Below are 14012 nucleotides of genomic sequence, written 5' to 3' on the forward strand. Positions count from 1 at the left end.
GCCTAGGCCTGGAGTGCAGACTGCTGTGTTACATTTCAGCTTTGTGCCACAATATGGCTGCTCATATCTTAGGCGGCTGCTATCCTGCATGTGCACTACACCTACAAAACATGAAATAATATGATTGTGTGAAAGACTGTAAGGGCACCTCCCTCCCCCCTGGTTTCTCCCATTACTGATTAGAGCCTTTGCCTTATTCTAAAGCACCTGGGGGTGCAGGAGGATCGTGTCCTATCCCAACTTTCTGCCCTTTCATTAATTCTACATTAATGAACGCCCCTATAAGGCCACCTTTGCTAGTCCCCCGGTACCGTTTCTCTTCTAACCTTTCAGCCTCCAAATAAGGCGGCGATCCCTCCTTTAGAACCCATGCTCTACATAAATGACGCAAACTCTGGCCAGACTGCTGTACTCCTCAGGGGTGCAGGTCATGTATATAAAACACCCATCTCCTGCTAAATCGACTCAGTGCTCTGTATAATGATCAGGGTCAGGTGGGGGTGTAGGAATAGTGCCGAGAGGGTGTAAGGGCTGCTCTATCACCACCATGCATGGTTTGTTTGGGTCATCTGTTTGGACAGCACTATCCTTTGTACCACGAGGTGCATTTGATCCCCCAATTGAATCCATCATCATGGCACTGTTAGGTACTGTTTTGACAGGTGCAGAAAAGAACCAATATGAACACGATCACGGGGACCAACATCTTCACGATCACCCCCATCCAGGACGGTGTCCAAGTGAAAAGTCCATCAAACTAGTCATGTTCTTTTCATGTTCTTGTATGTCAGCTTCTGGTTGCCTTTGTGATGCGAGGGAGTGCAGTGCTCCTATTGTTTGTGTCAGGGAGCCATTCTCTGCATCATTTGATGGCACAAATGTGTAGGTAGTAAGAATCGCCAATTTTCTGGCAAACTCCTCCTTCCATTGCTGTGATCAGGTCTAACACATATCTTTTCTGAATGGTCATCAGTATTATGGCACACATTTTGATCTTTTTTGCTTAGAGTCCTTGTTCAGTGTCGTTTGTCAGCTGCACAACCTCGTTTGTACCCCAGATTGAAGCAGAGATGCGAAAAAAATGTCTTCTTTGCTTAACAGTTTATATTCATCAGGTATTTCTTTGAGCAATTCGGACGTCTTGAGACAGATAATTGGATCTTCTTTTCCGGCATAACTTGCTGCTCTTTTCTTTCTCAGGCAAGACACAGAAGATGGGGTGTGGTAATGGGTTACTGGTGGAGGTCCATTGCTGCTGGAACTGGTGTTGGGGCAGGCAATGATCCCATTGCAAGGTGTTCTTCAGGGTTCACAAGGATTGCTGAGTGCAGCACGGCCAATGAGCAATAGCCCCTCCATGATGGCGGGAGGTGCAGGAATGCCTCCTGTCCACACACCCTGTAGTAGTCCATTACTGCAGCAGTGCCTTTTTTTGAGGTCTGGGATAAACAGTGTCTTATTGCATTTGAGATTGGCCCCCACAAAAACAGTTCCTTGAGATTAACCCCCACGAAAACAGTTCCATTGTTATAAAAGCACAGTTCATGGGTTTCCTGTTGCTGCACTTTTTCTGGCTTCTCCATTGGTTCGACCCAAGTTAGCTTTGCGACTTGTTCATTCCAAAATTGTGCACATACTTCATTCACCTGAGCCAATACTTCATCTCCGAATCCCAGTAACCCTTCTGCGGTGCAACTCATTGAAGTCTCTTGCCACCTGCTGTCTACGTATTTCACTAAATTCAGGTATGGCTTCCGAAGACGCTGAGTGCCTTTCGGGTTTTGCTTGCATTGCAGCTGGTCAGGATCCATAGTTTGTAAATGCACATTTTGTGCCTGGAATGTGCCTTGCAGCCTACAATGTGCCAGATGAATCAGGCATTGAGCCTCTAAAATTGGTAGTTCTTGTGATATTAATACCTTGGGTGCCCCTGACGCATGTGGCATCAACAAAGAGACATAACATCTTCCATTCACCGTTCCCTTTCCCACCAAACTCATGTCTGCATACCAACTTTTTGAGAATTCTGGATCATACACATCTTCTATTGTATCTAGGAAGAGTCCATTATACTTATCATACCTATATTTTCAAAGTTGCCCTTTCTTTCGTACCATACTCATGTTATATACATTTTCAAGAGACCTGGTGAAATCAAAAGGTATCATGGACGGGGCAATAAAACTAGAAGTATTACGAGCAATGCTGTCATTTTTCATTTGATCATTAACATTGGTGTCTGTGGCCACAGTGTTGTGTGTGTAAAGTTTGTTTGTCACATATACACCCTGAATTACGATTTTGGTTAAATTAGCACCCTGAATAGACCCATTAATGTATTTATTTATTTTGCATTTATTTCAGTGCACAAAACCCATGGGCATCTATGCGCTAGTTACAGAAGGTGCATAGTACGTAGTACAGTTCATAAAGTGCAGAAACACACATATAGGTTACACGTGTATGTATACATACAGGCACAGTCTCACCTCATGGGGCATTGGGCTACATCAAGCATGCAAAGAAGGGAGTAAGATAGGTTTGTGTATACATACTGGCAAAGCCTCACCTCATGGTGTGGGGGACTAAATCAGACATGCAAACAAGGGAGTCAAGGTAGGTATGTGTATACATACTGGCAAAGCCTCACCTCATGGTGGGGGGGACTAAATCAAGCATGCAAACAAGGGAGTCAAGATAGGTGTGTTTATACATACTGGCAAAGATTCACCTCATGGTACGGGGGGCTACACCGCGCATGCAAACAAGGGGGTAAAGATAGGTGTGTGTATACATACTGGCAAAGCCTCACCTTATGGTGAAAGGGGCTACATCAAACATGCAAATAAGGGAGTCAAGATAGGTGTGTCTATACAAAGCCTCAACTCATGATGCAGGGGGGCTACATGAGGAGTGTAAGTGGACATGAAAAAATAGCATTTGGGATGGTGCACATACCGGTCACAGATTAGTATAAGGAATAGACAACACCTTAGGAAGATGCATAATCATCAACATTGGTGAGCAAACAAGGTTAAACGCATAGATAATGGGGACAGTTGTATAGTAAAAAAATAGGATGTGGTCCGGAAGAGGTCTCACCTGAGGGCTGCTTTAGATATGAAGTGCGTAAGGTGGCGGCACAATGTGAACAACGTGCATTCCTAAGTTCATTGAGTGGGTAAACAGTTCATTAATAGTACATATGATAAAGCAAGTGAGACAGCATGAGATAGGGAGCGCACGTAATCGTGCAGAAGTGAGTCGTCAACAAAGGCCTTGTAAAGCAATATTCAAGGTCCCAATGACTACTTCAGACATGGGCCATGGACTAAAAGTCACTAAGGCAGCAGGAAATGCAAACCTTACCTTTGGCTACAAGATCAGGATATGCGGTACATACAGTTCTGCGGGTATGATGAAGAGTATGGTCGGCATACCCCAGGAGGATATAGGTGCCGGAGGGAAAGCTGGGGAGGGGGATATGGCAGAGGGAGTCAGCTGTTGATCGTCCATGACCAGACAGGGCCAGACAGGGGAGATAAGCCTTACAGCCCAGCCTTTGTGCTTGACCGGCTCCACCTCCCGGCCGATGCTGGGTTGCACTAATAGGACCTTAGGCAGCCAATCAGGGCTGGTGATGGTGGGGGCATGACAGCCAGCTGCAACACAGCTTAGCAGGCAAGTCTTCTCCTTGGTGGATGTGGTCAGTGCCCATGTTGTCCTATGCCTCGCTCAGTATCTCCACCAGGGCCGAGATACACAAAGGAACAGGAGTGATCCCACTCCTGCAGGAGCTTCAGTTGAAGCTACTCCAAAGGTGGTGGGAGCATGGCAAATGAGATGGCCGGGCCAGAAAGGGGAGATAGGCCTTACAGCCAGGCCTTTGTGCTTGGCTGGCTCCTCCTGACGGACGATCCTGGGAGGCATACATAGGGCCTTAGGCAGCCAATCAGGGCTGGTCGATGGTGGTGGCACGACAGTGAGCTGCAACACAGCTTAGTAGGCAGTTCTTATCCTCAGTGGACATGGCGGTGGCCATGTTGTCCTGTGCTTCGCTCAGTATCCCAACCAGGTGCTGAGATGCACAAAGGAACACAAGTGATTCCGCTCCTGCAGGAGCTTCAGTTTGAAGCTACTCCAAAGGTGGTGGGAGCATGGCAAAAATTGTAGCATTTTTTTGTATATATCCCCATTCTTTTATATGCCCTCCCCATGTAAAAATGCACCCCAAATATACCAAATATAACCAAACTATTGCAAATAGTCCAGCAACGTAATGCATTGTACATATATATGAATATGAAAACCTTGACACAGTACTATACACATCACGTTTCCTCATATAAATAGAACTATTGGAGCTCGCCGGATCCATTGCAATGTTCACCTAGAAAGCAATCTGTGATTATAAGAGGCTGGAAATAAATATAGCAATAGAGAGAGGTAGAGAGAGAGAGAGAGAGAGAGAGAGAGAGAGAGGAATTAAGAGCGAGATTGAGAAAGTGGGAGAGAGTATGGGGAACTACAAGAGTACAATTCCTGTGCAAATGTAGTGTATTGCAGCGTTGTGTGGGGGTATTGGGTGATGCTTTTTATTCTTTAAAAAGGGTACTTTGGCTGACATGCAGGTGGAATTTCAGTATTGAGGACAAGGGGCAGTTCAATTTGTCAGTGCAGGTTGGGGCAGAGGAGCCTTTCGGACATTAGAGAGGTGTACCCAGTATTATAGCTCTTTCATCTTGACGGCAAGGGGAGTGGCATTAACGACCCGAAATGGACCGTTATACCTGGACTAGTTCCATCAGTGAACACAATTCCTAACATAAATTAGAGCACCAGGGAACAGTTGCAGAGGGCGTGACATTGCAGGCATGTCAGCTGCAGCGCCAGTTGCTTCGTATGTCCGGGGAGGCGCAATCTGTTGGGAAACACATTTTATTGCCTTTGTTAGGGAGGTCAGGTAGCTACTAAATTCCTCCCCCAAAATGAATGCTGCTCTATGAGCGTCTGACACGAGAGAGCGGTGTGTGCATGTGGTGTCCTGTGACCACTTTGTGGGGTGATAAATGGTGGTCTTTACAGGGTTTTGTGCGCAAACTGAATAATGTGAGTGGTAAACAGTGCACCCAGTTTTCTTTAAGGTGGTGCACAGTTTCGACAGCTTGCTTTTAAGCAGACCATTTATCCTCTCTAGAAACCTGTTGGCCTGTGGGTGGCAAATGGTGCAAAATCGATGCCTTTGAAGAGGTCATTGAAAAAATGTGTGCCATTATCTGACCTCAATACATTGCACACATCGCACTGAGGGAACACTTCCTGCACAAACAATTTGGCAGCACACTTAGCGTCTGGATGTGCACAAGGTCCTGTCTCTGCCCATCGTGAGAAGAGACAAACAACTAAAAAGAAGTAACAAGATCCATTACACCTTACCCCCATGTCTGCATAATCAATGTGGAGTTTGCGGAAAGGCCCGGTAGGGCGAGGCAGGGTTCCTTTGATAGTCCATAGTGTGAGGCATATGTTGTAACGTTGGCATGCAAGCCAAGCTTGTCAAATTTTCTTGGAGTTTGGGGATGAACCAGTCTTCCTAAATGTCTTCTGTGATGTGTAGTTTGAAAAAACATGTGATGGATGATATAACTGGTCGAACGCTACTAGTAATAGTTCATGGGGCATCACCGCTTTCTCTGATATTTCCCGTCTCCATAAGAGATCTGTAGGATACTGCAGAACTTGTGGCACTGAGATGTATGTTGCGTTTTCCACTTCTGCATCCGCTGCAGTATTACCGAGTGAGACCTCGTCTGTGTTATTAGTGTGGGCGGTGCATTTTACGTCTGCCACTACAGATGGCTGGGAGAGTGCATGGATGAGCTTGTTCAGTAATGCATTGTGTTGCACAGTGGATCCGTCCACCCTCCTGAATCCCCTTCTCTTCCACTGTGCTAGTCCTGCATGTACTGTGGTGGTAACATATGCTGAGTCAGAGTAAATGGTCATGTGATACCCTTAGGATGCTTGCAGTGATTTAATAAGCGCTTTGAGCTTGGCCGCTTGAGCTGAGAAATGCATTGGTAACCTCTTCTGCACAAGTGTCTTGAATTCCCCATTCACTAGGCAGACAACCTAGGCATGGGGAAGTAGATGGTAAAATTATCCCCTGACTTAGTAGGGCAACAATAATGTCCCTTATCCTTTCCTATGCCTCTCTTGACAAGGGGTACTGTCTTAACCGTGGCAACACCGCTCCTGGCTTGAGAGCTATCTAAACTGGGGTCACCCCTTGCAAGAGCCCAACATAATGAGCATTTGTCATCCTCAGTCTCTGAGGGACCTGTACTAAGTATGTGTCAGTGAAAGGGGTGGTGCTGCAAGGCCCATTAATGGACACTGCACTTTCCAATACTGCACCATGATGTCACAAGGGATAGAAATTGCCAGCACAATCTCAGCATCGTCTAATCTATCTTCAAATAAATCTGCATCTGTCACTTCCTTGAGGGGCATTGTATGGTCGCTACACAACACGGTGCACCACTTACCTCCTACATCCTAGTCAGTTCTGATTGCAACAATGCATTTCACTGACACCAACAGACCCTGCAAATCTAGGGACACTATTGTTCCTGCCACCAGTTCAGGGGACACAACAGGTCGGAAAATGAAATCAGACGGCACCAACAAGCTTTGCCAATTCGGGGCACTGCTTCGAGAAGCACTGTTCTGCCATACACAAACAAGTCAGGGTCCACGGGGATACTGCGAACCACAGCCTCTCCTCCCCTTGCATGTATTATAACCATTACTCGCATAACACACATGCCCGGAGTGGCACACACTACCCCTCCATCGTTGAAAGAAACGGTCATGTTCAATTTGCTCAACAGGTCTCGCCCCAATACATTTATGGGGGAGATTTCAGAATATAACAAAGGTGCACGCACCACAAGTTCTTTTGTATAGAGAACTGTGGTGACAGCCACAGAGAAGCCATCCGTGTCAAGAGTTTCACCTGATAATGGGAAGTTTCCCTCACTGATGCATGATTTAGTGGCCCCTGTGTCAACAAAGAAGATGAATTGTTTGTTACCTATTTCAGCGCCGACCAAGGGTTCCTCGTCAGGGTGGACTGTCATGAACAGGACTGGGCATGCAAGAGTTCTCTGTGGGCTGTCCTAGTCGGGATATGCGTTGGTACCAGGAAATGTGAAGGGATTGTTTTCCACTACCTCGGTAGGGTATGATGGTGCCATTCAGCACTGCGTCAGTCGTTGGCATATTACTCCCGTACATGGGATTCTGTTGGGGCATTGGTTGTGATATTCGTGGGTGTTGCACTTGTGCACCTGGGGGTTGTGGTGGTAGTTGAGTGTAAACCTGATGTATCTTGTGGGGTATGGTGGTTAGCCTCGGTGTTGGCATCTGTGGTTGGGCCATGGGTGGTGGACAATAGTTGCTTTATGGATTGTATCCTACCCCCTGCCTGCTTCTACATTCCCTAGAGAAATGTCCCCACTTCCCACAGCTTCAGAATTGTGAGGGACCCATACCAGCTCCTCGGGGTCCCATCCCTCCAAATCCCCCTCCTTGCCCCCCTGAACCCGCCTCTCCCGCGCTGCTGACCTCCTTGCTGCCACTCTGGCTGGGGGCACTGAGGTCCACCTCTCCATTGTCCTTGTCCTCCTCCTGGCCAAAACACTGCCATTCTGGCATCTGGAGGGGGTGGGGTCTGCTCCACCACCACCATTCGCACACTCTATGGTACTGCCCCCTCAAATGCTATCTTCTCTAGTTTACTTTGAACTAGTTTTGCTTCCTCCAGCTGCAGACTTGAGCAATTTCCTTTTCTTGCTCTTTTATTCTTTTATAGTAATGTATGATGATAGTTTGTATCTCAGCCCACCCCTTTGCTTCAATGCCCACTATTTTTTCTGGTTACTTCTGGACATCTTTGGGCAAACTCCTTTAAATAATGAAGTAAAAAAGAGGAACTGATTGGTCCCACTTGTCCCCCGTCTCCACACGCCACATCTTCTGAATCTTAATAATGTATTGCACAGGGTCCTCATCATCTTCCATGGTATACCGCATGATAGGCTGTAGGTCTGGCATATCGGGTATGTTTGCTGCAGCGCGTCTCACACCTGTGCTCTGATATCATTAAAAGGCACAACATCATGCGCGTCATTGTATAATTTTACTCCAGGGTACCCTTCCTTAACCCACACATCTCCGGCTTGGTGAACCGTTATTGCAACAAGCAAACTTTTCATTTCTCCAGCATCTAAGGGAATCCTTGCCATCTGTTTTTTGAAGGCATAGATTCATTTTCCTGGCCCCGGAAGTACGGGGCGGGAGCAGAGTAATCAACGTATTTGTATCCATTTGCACCCAGGGCACATTGTATGCTCTACCTGGGCCTTTGTGCAACAACAGCATCTGAGTACCCGTGTTCCTTCCTTCTTTACGTCCTACACTTCACTTTTTCGTTGCTACTGCCGCTCGGCCAAACCTGTTCTTTAACCGTGGTCCCCACAAACCTTCCACCCACGGCATAATATCCATCGTCTGTTCATTCCCTTCATCATCCTCAAACTCTTCTATTGAATCCCATTCCTCTTCCCTTACCTCCCTGTCCATACCCCTGTCTGACCTTACAGTCCCATACTCTGTGCTTCCTGCTGGTCCGTCGCCGACCTCCCTCCTTCTCAACGTGCGCATCCTTGATTGTCGAACTGTCTAATCTGAACAAAATACCTCCTTGTCTCCATTCCTGAAACCCATTCCGCTTCTTCCCTCCCCCATGCTGGGCCGCCCTCAATCAAGCCAATTCCACACACGTAGCCTCCAATGCCTTCTACAGCTCCTTCTGTACCTTACTGTCCTGGGGTGGGTTAACATATGGTGTCGGTATGTGGGGAGGTGGAGTTGTCGCTGAGATGGCAATGCATGTCAGGTTTGTGCACTCCGTGGCTGGGCAAGTGGTGAGTGGGTAAAGCTGTGTTGCGGGGGCCACATCCTCTATCATTTTTTACAAATCCAGTATATCCTTCCTCTTCTGAAGCTGTTTACCCTTATATTTAGCAGCAGCTAAAAATGGGCTAATATGGTCTAATATCTATCTATTGTGGGTGCCCTGCTCTAGCCAGGACTGCAGCATCCCTCAACTGTGTGTCTCTGCCACCCATTGTTTATGATACTTTTCAATGTTGTCCCTGTACAATGGTAATGCGCCACAGATATATTCTAATGGCATTCCCCCCTCCCATCTTGCAATTTGCGTGCCCCAGAAAGCCCAGCCCTTACAAATATGCACTGCGCACACTTCAATTACAAAAGTCTCTACCAGTCCACTGTCTCCGCCTCCCTGTCACACCTTGTGAACACCTCTCCTTCCCCCTTTCCGCATGCACACACACACAAATTCACCACACGTTCTCAAAACAATTTATCAACACCAGCCCACCTCTGGCCTCTGCCTCATACACAAAAATCGCAATAGAATAAAACAACAAGCTAAAATAACAAACTAAAACAAAAGCCGCCACATCCACTGAGCCCACTAATTATACAGAGCTCCTAATTTTTCCTTTCTTCTCCTTGTTACAAAACAAATCATCTTCCCTCCCTCTGCAAGGTTCCCTACACTCCTGTTTTTCCTCCATAAAATCCTCTGAAGTATCCAAAGAATAATAATAAAAAAAACTCTCGCCAAATGACCTTAACACACCTTAATTTCACCCATGCATGCCACACTCCCCTATGCTCGCTACCCCTCGTTGTTATCCCTTGCAAGGTGTGTACTCACATCTGCGTGTTCACCCAAGCTCCTCCATCTTTGGGTCCCAATAATGGTCTGCAATCTCCGATTAGCCGAGCCCCGCTTCAAAAAAAGCAGACAGGAATTCTGTAAAAATGTCTCCTGCACACCTTTGCGGTTTGCATGTTTGGGACTGGTCAATGTAGTTTGGAGTCACTGTAGTTGGGAGGGTCCCCTCTCCACAAGAGAAGCGGCCTGGAAGCCTGTCATCGTGGGGGTCACTGGGATCACGTCGGAGTCACCAAATGTAGGTAAGTCCCTATATGCTCACATCAGAAAAAAATACAACACACTAGGGAAAAAAGGACCAATACACCTGCAAGAATAACATGTTTTATTTCCATACAAAAGGAAAAAGTGCCAACAAAGAACTCTGCTGCCATGAAACGTTCTGCCAAAATCTGCAAGGGCAACACAATAAGAAGGTCTACATTATCATTAGTAACATCATGATATACAGTAAGAACCCACGCTGCTGGTTGCTGAGACCCTACACTTAGGTCACTTGCTCCATAGGGGATGCCAGGCCATTGGTCCCAGCTCCGTCAGTCCATCTTCTTCCACATGGGCAATGTTTCAGTCGTCATTAGTCAGCAGTTGGCCAAGTAACATTTATATTACTACCTAAGACAAACACAGCTATATCTATTTAATAGTGTACCTGGTACGAACAGACAGGGGCCCAGGGGGAAAGCTGGGGTCACACTAACTCAAACACTTCACTTGCTCCCAGAGAGGTTGGAATTTCTCCAAAGTCTCCCACCATCGTTCTGGGCTTTAATTTCATCCCTCCTGCACCTCGCAGAACAAATCACGTGACCTAGAATTAAAGGCAGGAAGGCTCTGCTTTCTGATCTTTTGATTGATGTGGGGTCCAGCAGGTTTGTAGTCAGAGGTCTGGGGTTATCTGGTACATTGGCATTCAGAGGTCCTAAAGCCAGGGCATTGGGGTGCTATAATTTAGGATTAAAACTGGTGGGGGTTGGAGGCCCGTGCCCTCCTTCTTGTGGGATTGCACCGTTCAGACACACTCAGCCCTCCTCCCTTGGCCTTGCAGGGCACATTCTTCCCAGGGCACGAATGTTGACAACATTTTAGGACAATTAAGTTTTTCTTGGATCTGTGCTGCTCTGGCCTATGTCATCAGTCTGTGGGATACAACCTATTCCCTTGCTCATGGCCTAGGCCTGGGTGCTGTCTGCCATGCTACATTTAAACTTTGTGCTACAATTTGGCGGCTCACATCTAAGATGGCTGCTATTCCTGCATGTGCACTACACCTACAAAACATATGATAATATATTGTGTAAAAGACTGTAAGGGCACTGCCCTCCCCCATGGTTTCGCACATTACTGATGACAACATTTGCCTTATTCTAAAGCGCCTGGGGGTGTGGGAGGATTGTGTCCCCTTCCCAACAGCATAAAGAACATACAAATAAAACTAGCCTCCATCCTATGCATCTTTACAAAGTACTCTTCTAGCTTCTGATCCCTTAGCATTTCTGGAAATGACCCCCCGCCCCAGTCCACCTTCCCATACATGCCACAGTTCCCACAATGTTTCTCTACGCATATCATTTAGCATGTATGCCCTCTTTTATTTGCTTATCCTATTTTGCTGTGAATGCTGTTTTATAAGAGTACTTTGGTTGAATGTCGCCATACCTCATTTTGTATGGAGGGGTAGTAATTAATTAATATAAACAATTGGGTGAGCCTTATGGTGTAGGCAAAGGCATGCCACAAAATGAGACGCTGCCCCTGAGGGCCCCTCGGCGTTCCTCAAAGAAGGGTATTATGCACCATAGACATTTTAGCTGGCCTGGGCCTCCACTGATGCCAAATCATTATGATGATCATGCTGCCGCAGTGCGCTGCCGCAGTAGTGTGATGCAGGAAATTACTTTTCATTTTGCTCAATGCATTAGTTGGACACTGAAACAATGGGCCTCATTACGAGTAGGCCGGTAAAAACGGGGTAATTACCGGCATGCCGGTAAGAGCTGGTCCGTGCTCGTATGAACCCGCTAATAGCGGATGATTATGAGTGCGCGAGCATGCGCGAACCCCCATGCCGGTAACGGAAATACCGGCATGCCGCTAAAGGCACTCCAACCCCCCCAATAGCGGCATCACAGGACCCGCCGATACCGGCACCGCCTCAGTGCAACCCCTAAATACCGGCACGGTAATACCACCATGCAAGAACCGGGTTCGCAAAAACGGACCCGGAAATTACGTCATCGTGCAGGAACGGGAAATGGGCCGGCGGCCATCTTTAAAAACACAATCCATTGCCATCCTCCCCAACCAGCAGTCCTTTCGTGTTGCGCTGCATCAGAAAACACTCAGGATGTCCAAGGCAACCAGGAAGATGACCTCCCGGAAGTGGAAACAGCGTTTCTCTGACGCTGAACTCAATATGCTGGCAGACACTCTGGGCCAGCATGCAGATATCATCAGGTCAAATGACATGAAGCATGCTGCCCAGATGAAAAAGAAGCAAATCTGGCAGGAGGTTGCCCAGAGGGTGTTGGCTGTGGGGACCACCCCACGTACAGTACGCGACTAACGCAAGCGGTGGGACGACCTCCGCCTGATGGTGAGGAACATCCTGGCAGTCAACAGGAGTGCGGCCATGGCGACAGGCGGGGGGCCACACTCACCAGCAAAGCTGATGCCATGGGAGGAGACTGCCAGCTCATTCATTGATCCCGAGTCAATAGAGGGATTCGGAGAGATGGAGATGGGCGCCGCATCATCCACAGAAGGAGGTGAGTGACCCAGCACATCCCTGTAGGGGAAACCATGACGTGGCACAAGTGACGTGGAAGTGAGACTAGGCAAGGCAATGCTTGTCCCAGACTCACATCAACATATCCAGTCAAGAATGCGTGCCACACCCTGCCACACACAAATGCATGCTGAGTGCCAATCCCGAGGGTGTCACAGTCGTGTCCACTACACCCGCCCCAAGCCCCATTAATACCCCCCCACCCCATTTGGAGGCCGACAGCAGTGACGATGCCTGCCTCCACGACTCCGACCTCGGAGATTCCGACATGAGCCCCTTCGAGGTGGACAGCACCCTGGATGTGGGCCCCACGCAAGCGCCATCAACCACCCTGGCTACCACCACCCCGGCTACCACCACCCCGGCCACCAGCACTCCCGCTACCAATGACACCTTTGAGGCTCGCCTGTCGAGGGTGGAGGCACAACAGGAGTCGATGCTAGATCTAATGCGGCAGTATATTGCTGATGGGGAGGACTCCAGGAGGGACATCGCTAATGCCATTGGGGAGACCACAGCAGCCATCGCTGCAAACACTGCTGCCGTTAACGCGTCCGCAACTCTCATGAGGGACTGTTTGGAGGGAGTGATGCAAGTCCTGACGTCCATCCTACACCAAATGCACCGGCCACGCCTTTAAGCAGGCATGGGACCAGCCTCTGACACGTCCACTGCTACAACCCCTTCAACCTCTGCCCACTCAGGCCCGTGCGGATGACCCGGAGGAGTGCACGGCACTCGGACATGCCACCCCCGGATACCAAAAAGGCGAAGAAGTAGGGTGGCCTGACAATGGTCGTCGGACACATGGACGTTGGTGAAGGGAACAATCTTCAGAGTACATTTGGGGACATCTGGGGTTTGTAGGGTGGGTTAGGGAGTTCACTGTGGGTTATTTGGGGTTTGTAGGGTGGGTTAGTGAGTTCACTGGGGTTATTTGGGGTTTGTAGGGTGGGTTGGTCAGGAGTGTTCACACTGTTGCCTGTTTGAAAATACACCTGTTGTGTGCCAAAAAATTAAATGGCTGGACATTCTTCATTTTGTGCATGTACTTTTAATGTGTGATGGTGTTCAGTGGCCAACTCCAAACAATACAAGTGTGCATGTACACATGGAGCCAGTGTGTCAGTGACACATGTCTATCACAGTCCCTGTGTTTCAGAAGTATTCGTGAATTAGTGCTTGGCGTACAGCATGGCCATCCCTTGCATCACGTACTGGCAGGGGGGCTACTTCACCTCCGTCTTCATCCTCATCATCCTCACCCAGGCCATGCATGTCAATGTCAGGTGGCAGTGGTACATTTCTCCGGATGCACATGTTGTGCAGCATGACACAGGCCATGGTGATCTTTGCCTCCTTCTCAGGCCTATATAGGAGTGCCCCACC

The sequence above is a fragment of the Ambystoma mexicanum genome, chromosome 9 (genome assembly GCF_040938575.1).
Source record: "Ambystoma mexicanum isolate Mex_15411 chromosome 9, UKY_AmexF1_1, whole genome shotgun sequence".
Classification (NCBI taxonomy): domain Eukaryota; kingdom Metazoa; phylum Chordata; class Amphibia; order Caudata; family Ambystomatidae; genus Ambystoma; species Ambystoma mexicanum.